At 40.0% G+C, this 17,763-nt stretch overlaps 1 protein-coding gene and 1 long non-coding RNA gene across 2 annotated transcripts in view; both read right to left on the bottom strand.

Moving 5' to 3' along the window:
• The window catches only part of ALK (ALK receptor tyrosine kinase), a 678,293-nt gene that overhangs the window by 393,655 nt on the left and 266,875 nt on the right, over nucleotides 1-17,763 (bottom strand).
• On the bottom strand, nucleotides 243-17,668 carry LOC116668923. The gene is made up of 3 exons (XR_004326215.1): nucleotides 17,488-17,668; nucleotides 11,809-11,811; nucleotides 243-252 (listed from the first exon to the last, which is right to left on the bottom strand). It is a non-coding gene; the product is annotated as an uncharacterized LOC116668923 (long non-coding RNA).

Below are 17,763 nucleotides of genomic sequence, written 5' to 3' on the forward strand. Positions count from 1 at the left end.
TCCTCTTTAATAGTACATGCCAATGAATTATTGCCATTATCTTTCCTCTCTTCCAGGGATCAAGAGATCATGGGATTTGTCTACCTAGTTCCTGGCTTAAAAGGCAGCACTTCCATAGTCATGTGATAAACTCTTCCCTGGCCTCACAGTTGGGCTGGGGAAACCTGCCATTATATGGTGTCTTCAGGTAGGTGCTTTGGGGTCAAGCAGAGGGCAGGGTGCAGAGTCTCCCTCGGCACATCCCTCAATCCCCTCCCTCAGGGTCAATGTGGTGAAATGCTGAGAAGAGGCTGGGTAGTCCGTTAGCAATGCTCCTAGTCTCTGACCTACATTCAGTCAAGTTCACAGCAATCAAACCAGCCTTTTTTCAGGGATAGGCCTCATTTTAGGAAACTAATGTTTCTGATCAAAGGTCAACCTCAAAATCCAATCCAGAAGCAATTACACTAGTGTTTTAGGAACCACATTTGAGGTCCAAAGCCCAATTTTTTTTTTCTGAAACAACTTGCCTCTGCCCTTTGACAAACAAGGTTGAGTTTCAGGGGACTATAATACAATTTTAATTTAAAATCTAAAGCTCCATGCTCCTTTCAAGTTGTCATCAGTCTGTCATACTGCTTTATTGAAAAATCAAGATCAGTGGGCAGAAGCCCTGTCATCTTCTTTCACCTCAATTTCAATGTTTCTCTGTCCCTGAACCCACTTGCCCTCATTTTGGGGAAAGAAGTTCCCTTCTTTCCAGAGACAGCCCTCCCCCTGTGCTACCAATCTATCCACTCTTTTCCTCCAGGATAGAAGACACTGGCCCTGCCCCAATTCTCCTCTCCCCATCACCTGCTGTCTCCTAGTGCAAAGCTGCCCAACTTTTGGAACAGGTGGTTACTATCGCTGATATGCAAGATGATTAAAAATAAAACACTTTAAAACAGTTACACATTTAATTTGAATATGTATTAAGAAAAAATTACATAATTAGCCCAACAAACCCATAATTTTGTGAATATTACTGCTTTAGGTGAAGTTTAATATATTTAAAAATTTTTAAAAAGCTAATTGACTTATAATAATACCAAGTAAATGATAGCAGAGTGATATTTGACTCTGGAAACAATGGGCTGATGTTTGGACAGTCTTTGCACAGCAGAAAGCCCTGGGCTGGCAGCCAGGAGTCCCCGCTCTGCCACTCACTTGCCATGTGGCCTCAAACATATGCCTTGGCCGCTCTAGGCCTCCACTGCAATTTTTTGTGATTTCATGGGGGTGGCTCCTTTCCTGGTTTTCAAATGTACTCAGGTTTTCCCCATGTGGTTAAAAACAACCTCCTTAAAATCTTTCTTGGGTGTGCTGAACCCTCAAGTTTTAGTTCTCCTGGTTCTCTCCCTCCCTGTTTACTGTGTGAATTCTGAGGTGTTGCATTCATCACCGCTTCTCTCTCTTAAAAGCCTCACAATCTGCCTACTGGTCTGACAACCCCACTGAAAGAGCCCCTGCAACGTTACCTGACTTCACAAACAGCAAGTAGTGCTGCTGGTGTGCAGCTTCTGGAGCAGTGCCACTTAAGTGGGCTCTGTGGACAGGCCCGGGAGACCACCCTGAGGCACGGTGCGCTTCATCCCAGGAGAACGGACTCTGAGCTACCAGTATCTGATTTACAGAAGACTTTTAGAACGTATCTCCATTCGTTCATAGTTGAAGACCCCTTCTGGACTGTCAAACAACATGCGGCAAGGGGCCCTGGGCTGCTGCCCTCTCTCTGCTCTGCTGCTGCCTTCTGGTGACGTGCACGACGTTAGAGGAATGCCAGAAAGCGGCTCCTGGGGCACCGACTTATTATTATTTGCTAAATCAGGTGCCTATACCCTTGGTGAGACCTTCCGAGGGACATCAAGCAAGGGTGGTCTCCCAACTACAGCAGCTTTGAGAGAAGCCTGGGGTGAGCAAGGACATGCCCATGTATTTCTGGGTTCAAAGGGACCAAAGGATTCTCTTTCCTCCTGTCTCAATCTCTTAATGTGCTAAATGGCAATAATTAGTATCAAGAGTAGGAAAAATTTTGGATTAGTTTACTAGGGCTGCTGTAAACAAGTACCACAAACTGGATGGCTTAAACCACAGAAATGTATTGTCTCACAATTTTGGAGGCTAGAAATCCAAAATCGAGGTGTTGACAGGGTTGGTTTCTTCTGAAGGCCTCTGCCCTTGGTTTATAGATGGTCATCTTCACACTCACATGTTCTCCCTCTCCCTCTATATGCACTTGTGCCAAATTTCTCCCTTTTATAAGGACTTCAGTCAGTTGGATTAGGGGCCTACCCTCCTCCAGAATGACCTCATCTTGACTAATTATATCTGTAACAACCATATTTCTAAATCAGATCACATTCTGAGGTAATGGGGAGTGAGAACTTCAATATACGAATTTTTGAAGGGATACAATTCATTCCATAACAGACATGAGGAACTGAATAAAGAGTCAGGACACCTGGATTCAAGAACCAACTCTCCACTAAGCAGCTGTGTGGTACTGGGTACATGAGTGGGTTCACTAGGCCTCAGGCTTGTCCTCACTCCCTCAGTCTGAGTGTAACACTAGATCGTCTCAAAGGCCCCTCCAGCTCTAACAGCCAATAGCTTCATCATCTAACTGAAACGGATCCAAACGTTTGCAAAGCATATAAAACTTCTTACATGGAAGATACAGTATAAACGCTAAGAAATAATAACCCCTGAGCCTACGTAAAAAAAGTGCATACAAACTCAAAGTGGTTTTCAAACATTATTTCATTAATCCTTGCAAATCCCCTGTGAAGTAGTATTATTAAAGAGCAAACTGACAATTGTGCTATAATCTGGTCAAGTAAAAGAACAATATCTCAGACAAGATAATAGCAGACTTATCTGCCACAAGGGAGGGCTGAATATTCAAAGGCCGTGCAAGTCGGAAACAAATAGGAAATTTCATCTCAGGTGGCTTCGAAATAGGGGTTGAAAACGAGGCTTTGGCTGCCATCCTGGGACTTTCCAAAGAAGGGAGGGGAGATTTACGAGCCGAGTTTCCAGAACACATGCATCATTCATGGCCTCTAATTTTTCATGCATAAATGTTTGAGCTGATATTTAAGATCTAGGGAATCTTCTGGGAGGGAATTACAATTTTTCTGAGGAGTGGGAAAAAAAAAAACTGTCCTAGATGATTTTTTTTTCTTTTTTTTCCTTCCTAGAAGGTGGAGAAAGATGTCTTTTTTTTTTTTTTTTTCTTTTTTCTGCCATGGCTAAAAAGGCAGATGAGGTTGAGACTATGGAAATATAGCCATTTCACAGAAGCCCTCCCCCTCCCAGCCACTGGCCATTATCCTGACCAGCTTTTAGAGACAGCTGACTGCACACTCTATCCTGGGACAGCGATCCTACATTGCATCTAGAAGGCAATATGAGGCAGACAACCGAATGAAGGAAGCCAACCCTGGGCATGGGACACAAGGTTACATCTAGGTTTGGACTTGCACAAAGACCCTCTGCTGTGTTGGATGATGGGAGGGACTGAGAAGACACTGCTTGTCCAGCTCAACCTTAAATAGTTCCTTCACTGGCCAGCCTTCTGGCCTGAAATTCCAACAGTGGAGATTTTGGGGGGTTGCAAGAATATCTATCGCCAAGTGACTTTCTTTAAAATCCAAATACTTCTAAACATTCTGAGAGGCTGGACTTCTCAACTAATCACCAGCATCTCAGTGTAAAAGTTTGTCCCAACAATCCTACTCTGTGGTATTAAGAGACTGAGATAACTGGTTATGGCAGGTTCCCAAACCTGTGGTGGGAACTAAGATAGGGGAAATGAAGAAAAAAGAGGTGTGGTCGGGGTGGCTGGACAAATTTGAAGATCATTTCTGCCTGTTTCATTACTCTACCAAATGGGCTACGATATGGGTTAACCTCATTTAGTGAAGCAGCAATACTAATAGTTTACAAGTTAACTTTATCTAGTTAAGCATCTATATAACTAAGCTACTTTAACATTTAATACTGTGACCCAACTAGCAAGTCTAATCTTACGCAGTCAGAAATTCTCCTGCAGGGTTCTTATTATCAAAAACAAATAACAACTTTTAAAGACTAACTTTAGAAGAACCCAGCTTCTCTGCATGACCTAGATCTAGCCTCACATCTCAACACTCCATCAAACATACCTATGCCCAATTTCTTGTAGTTCCCCAAATGAGCCAGCCCCCTCCCCCCTCCTCTGCACATGCTGTTCCCTTGCTATGAAATGACCCTTTAAGGTCCTCTCCACCTAGCTAACCACTGTTTTTCATTCAAGACTAAACTCAAGTCCACCCCTTCCAGGAAGCTTTCCCTGACTTCCCAGGCTAGGTGAGGGTCCCTCCCCTGCACCCTGCAGCACTTGTCACTCTGGTTGTAATTATTAGTTTCCAGTTTCTTCCTCTAAAGCATAGGCAGAACCAATGGTCTCCATCATGGCATCCCCCGGCACATAGGAAATGCAGAAAAATATTTATTGTCAATGAGCCATTTTTTTTCATCTGTTAAATTTGCTGATTAAAAAAAGAACTCAACTCTGCTGAGGGTGAATTGAAGCACTCATCTCCTACTTTGTGGTGGAAATATAAATTGATTCAAGGTGCTTGGAAAGCAAATGCAAGATGAATCACAAGCAATGGTAACTTTATAGTGATGACCCTGGCACTCCTTTTCTGAGAATCCCTCTTCAGAAATGAATATAAACTATAAAAAAGTGATTTCCATGATGATATTCAGGGCAGCATTATTTAAAATAGAAAATTCCTAGAATGAACTTAAATGTCCAATAACAGAGGGGTGGTTAAATTGCAATCTGATGCAATGTTTTGCAAATGTTAAAAATCATGGTTATGAAAAACTATGTCATATGTGGAAAAGGATGATGATAAAACACTAAATGAAAAAGATATAAAATGCATGTATAAGATGATTATGACTATGTAAAATAAAAATAATAGCTACCACATATATGTGCCTCACTTTAATACTTTATGTGTATTAACTCTTTTAATTTTTACAATAACCTAATGTGGCAGGTACTGACAAAGAACCACGTCTTGATCAAATTCTAGGCAGGCTTTTCTGAGTTCTCTTTTTAACTAGGCCCAATCTTGGGCTCCCATGTCCTTTTCTGTAGAATCTAGTTCTAACAAGAATCCCACCAAGTCTGCTTAACCACAACCCCTCAACATCTGATCACCCTCAATATTTAGTTGGGCTCCTCATCCTCCCCACCCACCAGGTGATGTCTGATCACCCTGACCTGCCTTCAGTAAGAATCTTGTTAGGTAAGTTTAGCCAGAGACCCCCCCCCCCCCCCCTTACCCCTGTTGTTTCCTTTCAGTGATTTTCTATCCACTGCCCCGCAACCCTGCTACTTGGCTACAAATTCTCACTTTTCCTCATATTTAGAGTTGAGCCCAATCTCTCTGCTCTACTACAAACTCATTATAGTAGGCTCGCCTTGAGTGAAATCTGCCTTACCATTCTTTAACAAATTCCAGGAACAATTTAACAGTGCTGTCAATATCTCCGTTTTATAGACAGTGGAGGCGGAGTACAGAGAGGTCATATAACATGCCCTGAGTCACACAGCTGGTAAGTGAGAGCCTGACTCTGAGCCCAGTCTGTATCCAGAGACCGTACTTCTCACCACTGTGATAGAAACTTCATCCAAAATTTGGAAGAAAACAAGCAAAATGTTACTGCTTTGTGAAGGTTGTGAAAATATAAACGAATTTCTTTTTTCCCCTCTATTTAAAATTTTCTATAATTTGCTTATATTATCTTTATAACAGTTTTTAATAAAAAACTTAAAAATTCAATCATAATGTAGAAGTCTTCAAATGTCTACTTGTAACACGTCTACAACAGTTGTTCAATTTTGGGGTTAAACATTCTGAAGCTGTCTTGAATTAAAATGTTTAAATACTAAGCTACCTGATCCGCACACAGATACAGATAAAGCTAAAATTGTATTTCTGCTCATGTATTTTTTTTCTTTTTCAATAAAGTGTATTCACTGTAATGTGTAACATATAGGATTAGATGTTTATATCCTAGTAAGACTCTTCATAGAATGAAATCATTTCACTAGTCAGGGAAAAATCCTTTGTCAAACCATGTGTCCTGCTTTCAGTTTGCAAAATATGCTCACTGCAGTGTTGGAGGTTGGGGCTGGGGAGAGAGTGTAAAGGGGAAAGGGTTCTCCCTCAGCTCCAGTACCAGCCCTGCTGTAGCTGGCAGTAGGAACCCCAAACCAAGTCCCCGGAGGGACTGCTCAGGTGGAGCTGTGTGAGGTGATACAGTGCTATGCCTATTTTCGGGGCACAAGGCGGGGTACCCCCTAAGTTCCTTCTGGGTTCATCTGATTTGAGGTCTTTTGTAAAAGCAGAACCAACCCTGCAGATGAGCTCTCGCACAAAAATGTTTCTGTTATAAGGGGAGGTTTAATGTCTGCAGATGAGTGAGAGCAATTTGAAGAGGTGTGACGGCTGTGAGAGAGGGGAAATGCTGCGGATAGGGTGAGGAAAGGAAGGTCTGTCTTCCACTCTGGGGTTTATACCTGCAGGAGAGAAGGGCGGACCTGGGTTTAGAGGAACTATTCCCGTGGAGCAGCCTTAGGAGGAATACCAAGGATGCCGTCACCATCACTCAACACCTAAGGTTCACAGTACCCATGTTCTCCCCAGCCCCAACTCCCAGGCACTACAAATAAGGACATTCATTCAGCTGATATTAAGGGGTAGGGAGTTCACCGTGGGCAGAGCCCAGCGGTAGGTGAAGTGGGGTTTCTCATCTCCAGAAGCCTACACACTCCTTGGAGAGGTAAGATTATCACCCAGGAAAAAGTAACTGGTAGTCCCATAGTGTACAGGATTCCGAGTTGCCAACATGAGTGGTGTGGACACAAGCAGTGCTAGGCCAATATGACTTGGAGTGTGAGTGGGACACAAGGACGGGCAGCTAGAGACAGTCTCCAGCCACTGTGCTGAGCAATTTCACTTCTCTGTATTGTGTCATCCTCACCAATATCCTATTTTTATTTTCTTGATTTTACAAATGAGAAAATTAATCATTAAAGATTACATAGCTAGAAAGGGGCTACAGTTCCACTTCAAAATTAAACTGTCTGACTTCAAAATCCATAGGTAGAAGGAAGGAAGAATCCCCACACTTGCATGTGTGTATGTATATACGCATGTATGTATTCCCATGCTAACTAAAAACTGGCTTGCCATCTGCCTCTACAAGGACTGGATCATGTTGGCACTTGCCACCTAACTCTGCCTGGATTAAATCACGAACCGCTGCAGCCACTGACCTCCAACACTCCCTAAATGGAGTTCAGGATGGAGATTAGGCATGAGGCACTCTGCGCTCTGGGAACTGGCTAAACAGGCCTTCAGATACTTTGATATTTTCAGGAGATTTCATGAGCCCAAGTTCTTGTGTCTCCTCATATCTAGAAAAGCACTAAAATCATTAACAGTGACATCTGATCTTTGTGACTAGCAGCAAGCCTCTGTCTAAATGTGTGCTTGACTACATGTACCCTCCTTCACTGAAATCATCTATAATACTGAATTTCCCACCCTGTCTCTTTGAAACAGTTTCTCAGAGCTATCTGAGATGCTGTCTCCCGGGCTATAGTCCTCATTTGGGCCCCAACAAAACAACCCACAATTCTCACATTGTGTTATTTTATTTTAGTTGACATCCAAAAAGCCTTCCAAAGGGTTTGAATCAAACAATATTTTACCAGTTGCAAAGATCTTCTCCTCTAGGTGTTTAATTTGATCACCTCAATAGCCCAGAAAAGTAGCAATTATAATGACTTCAATTTAACAGACAAGAACACTGATAACCAAAGAGTATGAGAGATAAGTAAATTAGTAAGTGGTCAAATAAGTGTGTGAACCCACTTTTTCTGACTGTCAGTCCCATGCTTCCTACACTCACTCATCCAACAAGCCTCCTCTGACTGCTGCTGGTAGGCCAGGACAGGGACAGGCCCTGGAGATACAGAGAAGAATCTGACTCTCCCCCACCTGGTGGGAAAAAGGCCACTACACTTTATGTTCCATGGGGGACAAGGCGCTGTGCTGGCTTGAGACATACCCTTGGGGTTTTATGGTCTACCTGGGAAGCTAGGATAAGGCTTGGGAAGACTTCAAGGCCCCTTCAAGCTGCATCTTAAACATGAGTTTACCAAGAGAGGCAAGATAGACGAAGATATTTCCATCAGAGGAAATAACCCATACAAAGGCAAAGAAGAGAAAAACAGTGGGGCTCTGGAAAGCTGTTAATGGTATGTGTAATAGGCTGAATATTTGTGCCCCCTCAATCATATGTTGAAGCCCTAACCCCAAGTGTGATGGTATTAGGAGGTGAGGCCTTTGGGAGGCAATTAGGTTTAGATGAGGTCATGAGGGTGGGGTCTCCATGATGGGATTAACGTCCTTACAAGGACAGGGGGAAAACGGAGCTCTCTTTCTCTACCACATGAAGACACAGTACAGAAGAAGGAAACCACCTGTAAGCCAGGAATAGGGCCCTCACCAAGCACCTGACCATGCTGGCACCCTGATCTTGGACTTTCAGACTCCAAAACTGTGAGAAATAACTGTCTGCTGTTTAGCCAGCCTGTCTATGGTATTTTGATATAGTTGCCAGAGAAGACCATGACAGTATGCTTTTTTCACTCCACTTTGCTGCTTCAAACTTGACTGCCTTCTAGAAAGACAGGCCTCCATGCTGCAGAGATGACAGTGGAGGTCCAAGGAGTAGGAGAGACCTGCAGTGAAAAGAAAGCTGCTCTTATTCCTTCCCCAGCTATCTAACATCCCTGCATCCCGGAGCTCCTCCAAGCCACCTGCAATCTACCCACTGCAGTTATTAGACCTGCTTCCAAGGAGCCTGGCTGCAGTTTAAAAGAGAGAGATACCACTGTCAGGTAATCAGGCTCATCATCCCCTAATGATGCTTAATGCCAGGCGCCACGGTGGCTCTGAGGCCCCGGCTGACGCAAGGAGGCTCGGCTGGGCAGGATGCTCTCCGGAAGGCAAACAGCAGCCTTTTCCAGACCACCACGGCTCTGCTTCATAAAAGATTTCTCTCCAGCCCAATTATAACAGAAAATTCTCCTCTGTTCTCTGGCCCCAGCCACCCTCTACACAGAACCCAGAGAGGCTAACACATCATTTCATGCATTCTAAAGCAGCGCAGTTTGTAAGGAAGTACACTTGCCTGCTCTCCACTCCCTCTCCCCACCAAACACCGCTCACTGTTGATGCTGCAAATTTCTGCATTAGATGGCAGGTAGCCCACTTCTGTTCCCTAATTTAGCAAATGAAGATGATTATTGTATTTACGCTGTGTGAACTGCAGTGAGCCAGGGAATTGTGAAGCATTTGATCCAACAAACTTAAGTCTTGTTTCTTGCACATGTCTCTGGCTGGATTACTGCTAAGACCCCAGAGGGAGGGAGGAAAGAGAAGGCATGAGTCACATCTTATTTGTTACCACATGATGATGGCCCAGGACCTTTAGAAGTGGGGAAGAGGGTAGAATGATGAACACTTCAAGTTCTATGAATCAAATTTGAATTGAACTGTAATCAGGGTTTAAAGTAGATGGCTGCATAATAAGTGCTAAACAATTCATCTTTCTGTCAGGTGGCAGAAAGTAATTTATTCATTACCATTTAAGCAAGAAGAGATCAGTGTGTGTTTAAAGACTGAAAAGTTTAGCGTGTTCCATTTTTGATGGCACTGCAAAGGGCCTGAGTTGAAAGAAAGTGCTGAAAAAGGGAAAAGGACTGAAGTAATCTTTTGAGCATCAAACCTTGATTTGGCTTGGGAAATATCATTAATTCTCTTTCAGCATTCAGTAGAGAAATCAACAGGGCTTAGTTGAAGAATTCTTCAGATGAAGAATTAGTAAATTCAGTGAAGCTTCATCTTACTTTATGCATCTCAGGCAGTCCCAAAACAGCTATGTGTAAAGTTAAAAAGTACGTATTAAGCTATATTCTTTTCCCTTTGACTTCCATTATGATTTCAGAGATATGTTTCCTTGAGACCCCAAAATACAATAAAAGCACCATTTAGTTCTCTTATGATTCACTATAAGCATTCTACTTCTGTCAACATGCAATCTATGAGCATTAAATCGTCCCACAAAACTGTAAGAAAAATTTACACTTTTCTATATAGTCTTAGTACTCTCAGGATGAATCACATGTTTTCTCCATTAAAACATGATATATAGCTAATTTTCACTTTACTGCAATTTTTTGTGACTCCGTGGGACTTGAGTGTATAAGCAGCCTTAGTTATCAGAATGCTTCAGGATTTCAGCCAAACTTATAAGCTGGAGGAACCATATGGCAGAATTTTCCTGGACAGAATTCAGTTGTACCACTTCACAAGTATTATACTGTATTCATTTGTTATTGCATAGCAAATACTTACGATGTTGTTATAAAGAAGCTAGTGTACAGTTCTGTTTTAAAACTTAGCAGAATTCTATTTAAAAATGCTTGAGTCAGAAAAATATGTCTGGCTACCTTAATAACTAAAACCAAATCCTTGACAGAGACCAGACTGCAAAACCTGTTTGCTAAAATAGTTCCTGTGTAATCCCAAGCAATTCAATGCAAATAACTTTTAAATTAATGAAGCTTTAAAGGAGAAGCTATCCAAATACTAAAAAAATCTGTGGAAACAAAAAACCATAATAAAAACAGCAACATAATACAGACTAAGTACTTTCAAGACTCTGTGATTCGTCTCCCCACAGAAGCTGGGGCACATCCCCAAACAGAGAATGATCCCACACCCAAGGATGAGTCGTTCTTTCCAATGCGGAGAAAATGCAAGGAACCAAAATAAAAACGGACCCTAAGCCTTCCATGAAAGTGTTTAGAAGGCAAAGTTACATGCTTTATATAAAGTTGTTATTTAACAAGAGCACACATTACTCTGTCTAGTTATGTATGCATTATAACAATGGAGTCAGATCTAGACCTGGGTGCCCTGGGAGAACTTCCCCCTCACAAATTCTTTTGGATGCTTAAGAAGCTCCACACTCAAAGCTAATCTACAGGGCTACTGCCTATTAACAATGATTAACATAGTTTGTCACAGATATTTTAAACCTTATTATATTTTACAAAATAATTCTGTATCCAAGTGCTAGAAAGTTCAAGAGTCTCAGGAAAGAATGGAGAAAGTAGAAAATTGGTTTCTAACCACAGGTGTCCTTCCAAACACACATCCATGAAAGAGAACAGATATACAATGGCTGACAACAGGCATTATTTGTTTCAACCTTTCTTGAAATGGAATACTGAATTTCCCCACATAGCAGTCAGAGTTTTCTTTTAGGATTTTTAAAGCTAAGATTTGTAGGAGAATATTAAATTGAATAATCTTAAATTGCTCTCATAATTCTTTGTTACATCAAGCACAGATTTCAAGAAGCCACAATCCAAGGCATTGCTGTCCACTTAGTAACCACTATCTATCTTTCAACAACAACATCATCTAACATTATTGAGTCACCAGGCACCATGCTAAGTCCTTTACATACATGATCCTGGTTAATCCTGACAGCAACCCTCTGAGGTGAGTACTAGTATTTCTGTTTTATAGATGGAGTCTTAGAGCAGTAAGTCACACTGTGACAGGTGATATGGGTCAGGAACTAAATGCAGGTCAGCCTGACTCCACACTCAAGGGTTTAACCATTAAGCTAACTGAAAACAAGCTGACCCTGAACAGGTCGCCTCACATTCCGAGACCTTATATAAAATGACAGGCATACCTAAAGGTAGTAGTGTACCCAACAGATGCAGTTCCCATTCTACGCCCACCACTGCCTATAAAACTGCTTTAATAATAAACAGTAAAACATTATTTTTTTAGGTAGTTCATCATGCCTGTTGTCTTCCTCAGGCACCACAACTACAATCCAGAGCCTAGACAGAGACCTACTTGAATGTTAATGGCTACATGTATCTTAAAGTGCTGGCAAAGGCACAGGAGAGGGTGAGGTGGAAGGCTGGTTGGAGAGTAGTAGTTGTAAATGCACGGGAAGGTACACCCAGTGGATTGCAGATATTCCTTATCTTCTGGCTTCTTCCAAAGCCAGTGGGGAGAAAATGAAAGTCTCTCCTTCTTTCAAAGAAAGAGGAAAGCAAAACTAGTTAAAAGGTGACCTTAGGGGTTTTCTAGTATTAATGTAGCCATCACAGATAAGAAATTTTATTTCATTTTTTGGAAAGTGATATTAAGCCTAACTCTAATTCCAAGAACTGAGGAGTTATATGGCAGCTCAGGGACTCTGACATCCAAAATATCATAAATGAAAAGAAAGTGTTAAGATTTTATTGAAAGCAGAGAAGGAAAAGAGAGATGGAATCAAGGCTGGCAATTATTGGGTACCTAAGCATACTAGGTATTTACAATTTTAATATAATTAAAAAAATATTGTTCTTAGGGGTATCACAAAATGTTATAGTGATCATCCTAGATTAATGCCCTGCTATCCTAGCAAACATATATAGGAGGAAATATATACTATAGTTAACATAGGTAATCTTTTGAAATTTAGTTACCTATGTCTTTGAGGAACTTTGGCATTCACCCTGCATGACTCATAGCCTAGTTACCTACTGGTATCTATTTTTTTCTGTGGGCTAAGTTTAGAAGCCCCAGCATAACACTGGCCATCATTAATCAAGGACCTGTTATTAATCTCTCTATAGATAGATGTATTTAAGTGTGATTTGTGTAGCACATAGTACTTTAGGTTCTTTGTGAAAAATGAGGATATAGAAATGTACATTTTCAAGATATTCAAATAAGAAAGCCAATTTGACAAATCTATAGATAAAAGGACCAAAGTGAAACTGCACTAAATATACACAAACTACATAAAAGTGAATATCAAGCTCTTACAGTTTTATATAGAGAGCTTTAAGATTTAGAAAGCATTGATGCATTCTCTGCATCATAAGTGTTGTTCATTAATATCCATTTAAGAAAAATTTTCATTAATAGACATCATCTAACAAGTGATGGTTTTGGCTCCTGGGTCATATCTCATGATGAGGGTGATTCAGACTAAGTCTAAAACTTTACCAAATCAAAGGAAACCTAGGCTTTATCATCATTCCAGGTAGGAGCTCTAAGCTGTTCATAAATTCAAGAGAATCCAGATCAATCAGGGATGAGCCGCTACTTCTGGCTCTGCTAATATATGTGAATCCATGAGAATGAAAATGGGCTTTAATTCTAGATCCCATCCAGGGACTGGTTGTGCATTTCTACAGCAGCTGGCAGGGCAGTAGACAAAGGACTAGAATAAGAGTTAGAAATCCCAGCTCTGCCAGTTATTAGCTGTGTGACACCTTGGCAAGTTATTTAACCTCTCTGAGCTTCTTTTTCTTTAATGTCTAAAACTGAGAAAATAATACCTACCCTGTGCAATTCAAGGGACTGTTTGTGCATCAAATAAAGTGGATGTCAAGGTGTTCTGAAAGCTGTAAAACAAGCACTGAACTCTAGGGTTAATCTGCTTAAGAACAAAATTTAGATCCTGCAACATAGCCTCCAGTGCCTTACACCATCTAGTCCTGTGCCATGTACCCTGTCTCAATTTCCTCTCCATTGATTCGTGTACTCTCTGCTCCAGCAACATGAATCAAATCACCATTTTCTCCCATGTGGCAACTTTGCAAAGCATTTCATTGTGTTTCACATGAATAGCTCATTTGATCATCTTAACCCTTTGAGACAGAATAGGGATTGTCTCTAACTAGTAGATAAGAGTGGAAATAAGTGAACTGCACAGGTCTCACACAACTAGTAAGTGCTGGAGTCAGGAGGTGAGTTCAGATCTGCCTCTCAGTTCTGCCTCCTGTAGAGAGTTTCTGAATGTCTTTCCACCTCCATCCTGTCTGGTGCAGAGCTTTGTATGACATGAAGTCAATAAAAGCAAATGATGCTGAACTAAACCTGTGACAGCCAAGAGAGCCAGGTTCTTCTCTCAGGGTGTGGGGCTGGTGGGAATGAGGTGCTATGGACTGAAATGAGTCACTCTCCACCCCAAATTCTTATGTTGAAGCCCTAACCTCCACTGTGACAGTATTTGAAGATACAGCTTTAAGGAGGTAACTAAGGTAAAATTTAGGTAATTTAGGAGGTAAAGAAGGCTAAATTTTGACAGCAATTAAAGTTAAATTTAGGTGATTGAGAAGATAACTAATGTTAAATAATTAAGGTTCAATTAAACTTAAATAGAATTAAGACAAATAAGGTTAAATAAAGTTTAAATAAATAAGGTTAAAAGGGTAATGAAGGGTGGGGTCCTAATCCAGTAGGATTGGTGGCCATTTTAAAAAGAAGGATCTCTTTCACTCTCTCGTGTGAGAACACAATGAAAAGGCGGCCATTGGTGAGTTGGGAAGAGGGCTCTCACCAGCAATCAACCATGCTGGCACGCTGATCTTGTACTTCTAGCCTGCAGAATTATGAGAAAATGAATTTCTGTTCTTTAGGGCCCTCGGTCTGTAGTATTTTGTTGCTAAGATAGCAGGGTGCATACTGCACCTCAGGCTGGGGATGAACTGAGCCCATGATGTACTACCTCATTAGTTTAAAGGGCTTCATTTCTCACTTCTTCCTCTGGTAGAATCTGTTAAATCATAGTCATAACAATGATCATGAAGAGGTATCTTTACCTTTAGAGCATGAAGAGGTTCTACTTTGGGTATGTGGTCTGGAGATGTGGGATAGCTTTACCATGTCAAATACTACTTGTGGGTCAAAGAGGTATTCTCAAAGGAAATTTAAAAATGCACTGAACTGGATTAAAATGAAAAACAACATATCAAAATTTGTGGGACACAGATAAATCCAATATCCCTAAAAGGGAATTTCATAGCACCAAATTCTTACATTAGAAAAGAATAAAATTCTAAAATCAATAACCTATGCTTCCAACTCAAGAAATCAGAAAAAGGAGGAAAAAATAAACCCAAATAAACCCAAAACAAGCAGAAGGGAGGGCATAATAAATGTAAGGCATAAATCAATAAAATTGAAAACAGAATAAACAATAAAATAATTAATCAAACCAAGAGTTGGTTCTTTGAAAATATCAATAAAATTGACAAACTTCCAGCAAGAAAAACAGAAAAAAAAGGAAGATGTAAACTACCAATATGACAACTAAATCAAGAGATCCTACAGATCCCACAGCCATAAAAAGGATAATAAGATAACACTACAAACAATTCTACACATATGGGTTCAACAATGTAGATAAAATGGACCAATATTCAAAACCACAAACTATCACAACTTATGCAATATGAAATAGATAATTAATTTGAACAGCCCTATAACTATGAAGGAAATTGAATTCACCATTTAAAAACCCCCCAAAAAGAAATCTCCAGGCCCAGATGGTTTCACTGGAGAATTCTACCAAACATTTAAAGAAGAATTAACACAAATTCTACATAATCTCTTCCAGAAAACAGAAAAAGAGGTACACTTCCCAATTCATTTTAGACAGCCAGAACAACCCTGATACTGAAACTAGACAAAGATAGTGCAAAAGAAGAAAACTACAGGCCAATATCCCTCCTGCATAGATTTGCAAACATCATTAACAAAATATTGGCAAATAAAACTCAGCAATATATAAAAATAACTATGCACTATGACCAAGTGGAAATTATTCCAAGGATGCAAAGCTGATTCAATACTCAAAAATCAATCAACATAACCCACCATATTAACAGGCTAAAGAAAAAAAAAACACATAATCATATCAAATGATGCAGAAAAACAATAGACAAATTCAACAACCACTCATGATAAAAACTCTCAGAAAACTAATAACAGAGGGGAACTTCTTCAACTTGATAAAAGAAGTCTACAAAAAACCTATAGCTAACATCATCCTTAATGGTAAAAGACTGAATGCTTTACAGGTTGATAACAGGCAAAATGTCCACTCTAACAACTGCTACCCAATATAGTAATGAAATTTACAGCAAGAACAATAAGGCTGAAAAAAAAGGCATATGTATCAGAAAAGAAGAAATAAAACTGTCCTTATTTTTTTTGTATTCTTTTACGTTAATGGCATTTTTATTGAAGTATAGTTGATTTACAATACTATATTAGTTTCTGGTGTATAGCATTGTGGTTCAATATTTTTGAGATTATACTCCATTATAAGTTATTACAAGATAATGGCTATAATTCTCTATGCTATGCAGTATATCTTGTTGCTCATCTACTTTATACATAGTAGTTTGTAACTGTTAGTCTCATACCCCTAATTTGTCCCTCCCCTCTAACATCTCCCTTTTAGTAACCATTAGTTTGTTTTCTGTATCTGTGAGTCTGTTTCTATTTTGCATATACATTCATTTGTATTATTTTTCAGATTCCACATATGAGTGATGTCATATTTATCTTTCTCTCTGACTTATTTTACTAAGCATAATATTTTCCAGGTCCATCCATGTTGCTGCAAATGGTAGATTTCATTCTTTTCACAGCTGAGTAATATTCCACCATGTGTGTGTTTGTGTGTGTGTGTGTGTGTGTACTGCACCTTCTTAATCCAGTTGCCTATTGATAGGCATCTGGGTTGCTTCCATGTCTTGGCTATTGTAAATAGTGCTGCTATGAATATTGGGGTGCATGAGTCTTTTAGAATTAGTGTTTTCATTTTTCCAGATATATATCCAGGTGTGGAAGTGCTGGATCATATGGTGGTTCCAATTTTAGTTTTTGAGGAACCTCCATACTGTTTTCTACAGTGGCTGCACCAATTTACATTCCCACCACCAGTTACGAGGGTTCCCTTTTCTCTACATCCTTTTATTTATTATTTGTAGACATTTTGATAACAGCCATTCTGACAGGTGTGAGGTGATATCTCATTGTGGTTTTTATTTGCATTTCTCTGATAATTAGTGATTTTGAGCATCTTTTCAGGTGCCTGTTAGCCATCTGTATGTCTTCTTTGGAAAAAGGTCTATTCAAGTCTTCTGCCCATTTTTTTTGATTGAGTTGTTTGTTTTTGTTTTCCTTTATATTGAGTTGTATGAGCTATTTATATATCTTGGATATTAACCCCTTGTCAGTCACATCATTTATAAATATTTTCTCCCACTCCATGAACCCATTCCTTTGTTGTGCAAAGGTGTTTAAGTTTAATTAAGTTCCATTTGTTTATTTTTTTCTTTTGCCTTAGGAGACTGACCCCATTTCCTAAAATATTGGTATGATTAATGTCAGAGAGTATTCTGTCTATGTTCTCTTCCAGGTGTTTTATTGTTTCTAGTTTTACATTTAGGTCTTTGATTCATTTTCAGGTTTTTTTGGTATATGGTGTGAGGGAATGATCCAATTTCACTGTTTTACATGTAGCTGTCCAATATTCCCAGCACCACTTGTTGGAGAGACTGTCATTTCTCTATTGTATAATCTGTCTCCTCTGCCATAGATTATTTGACCATAGGTGCATGAGTTTATTTCTGGGCTCGCTATCTCCTGTTCCATTGATCTATATGTTGTTTTTGTGCCAGTGCCACACTGTTTTGATTACTGTAGCTTTGTAGTACAGTCTGAGAGGGTTATACCTCCAGCTTTGTTCTTTTTCCTTAAAATAGCTTTGGCAATTTAGGGTCTT

The sequence above is a fragment of the Camelus ferus genome, chromosome 15 (assembly GCF_009834535.1).
Source record: "Camelus ferus isolate YT-003-E chromosome 15, BCGSAC_Cfer_1.0, whole genome shotgun sequence".
NCBI lineage: Eukaryota > Metazoa > Chordata > Mammalia > Artiodactyla > Camelidae > Camelus > Camelus ferus.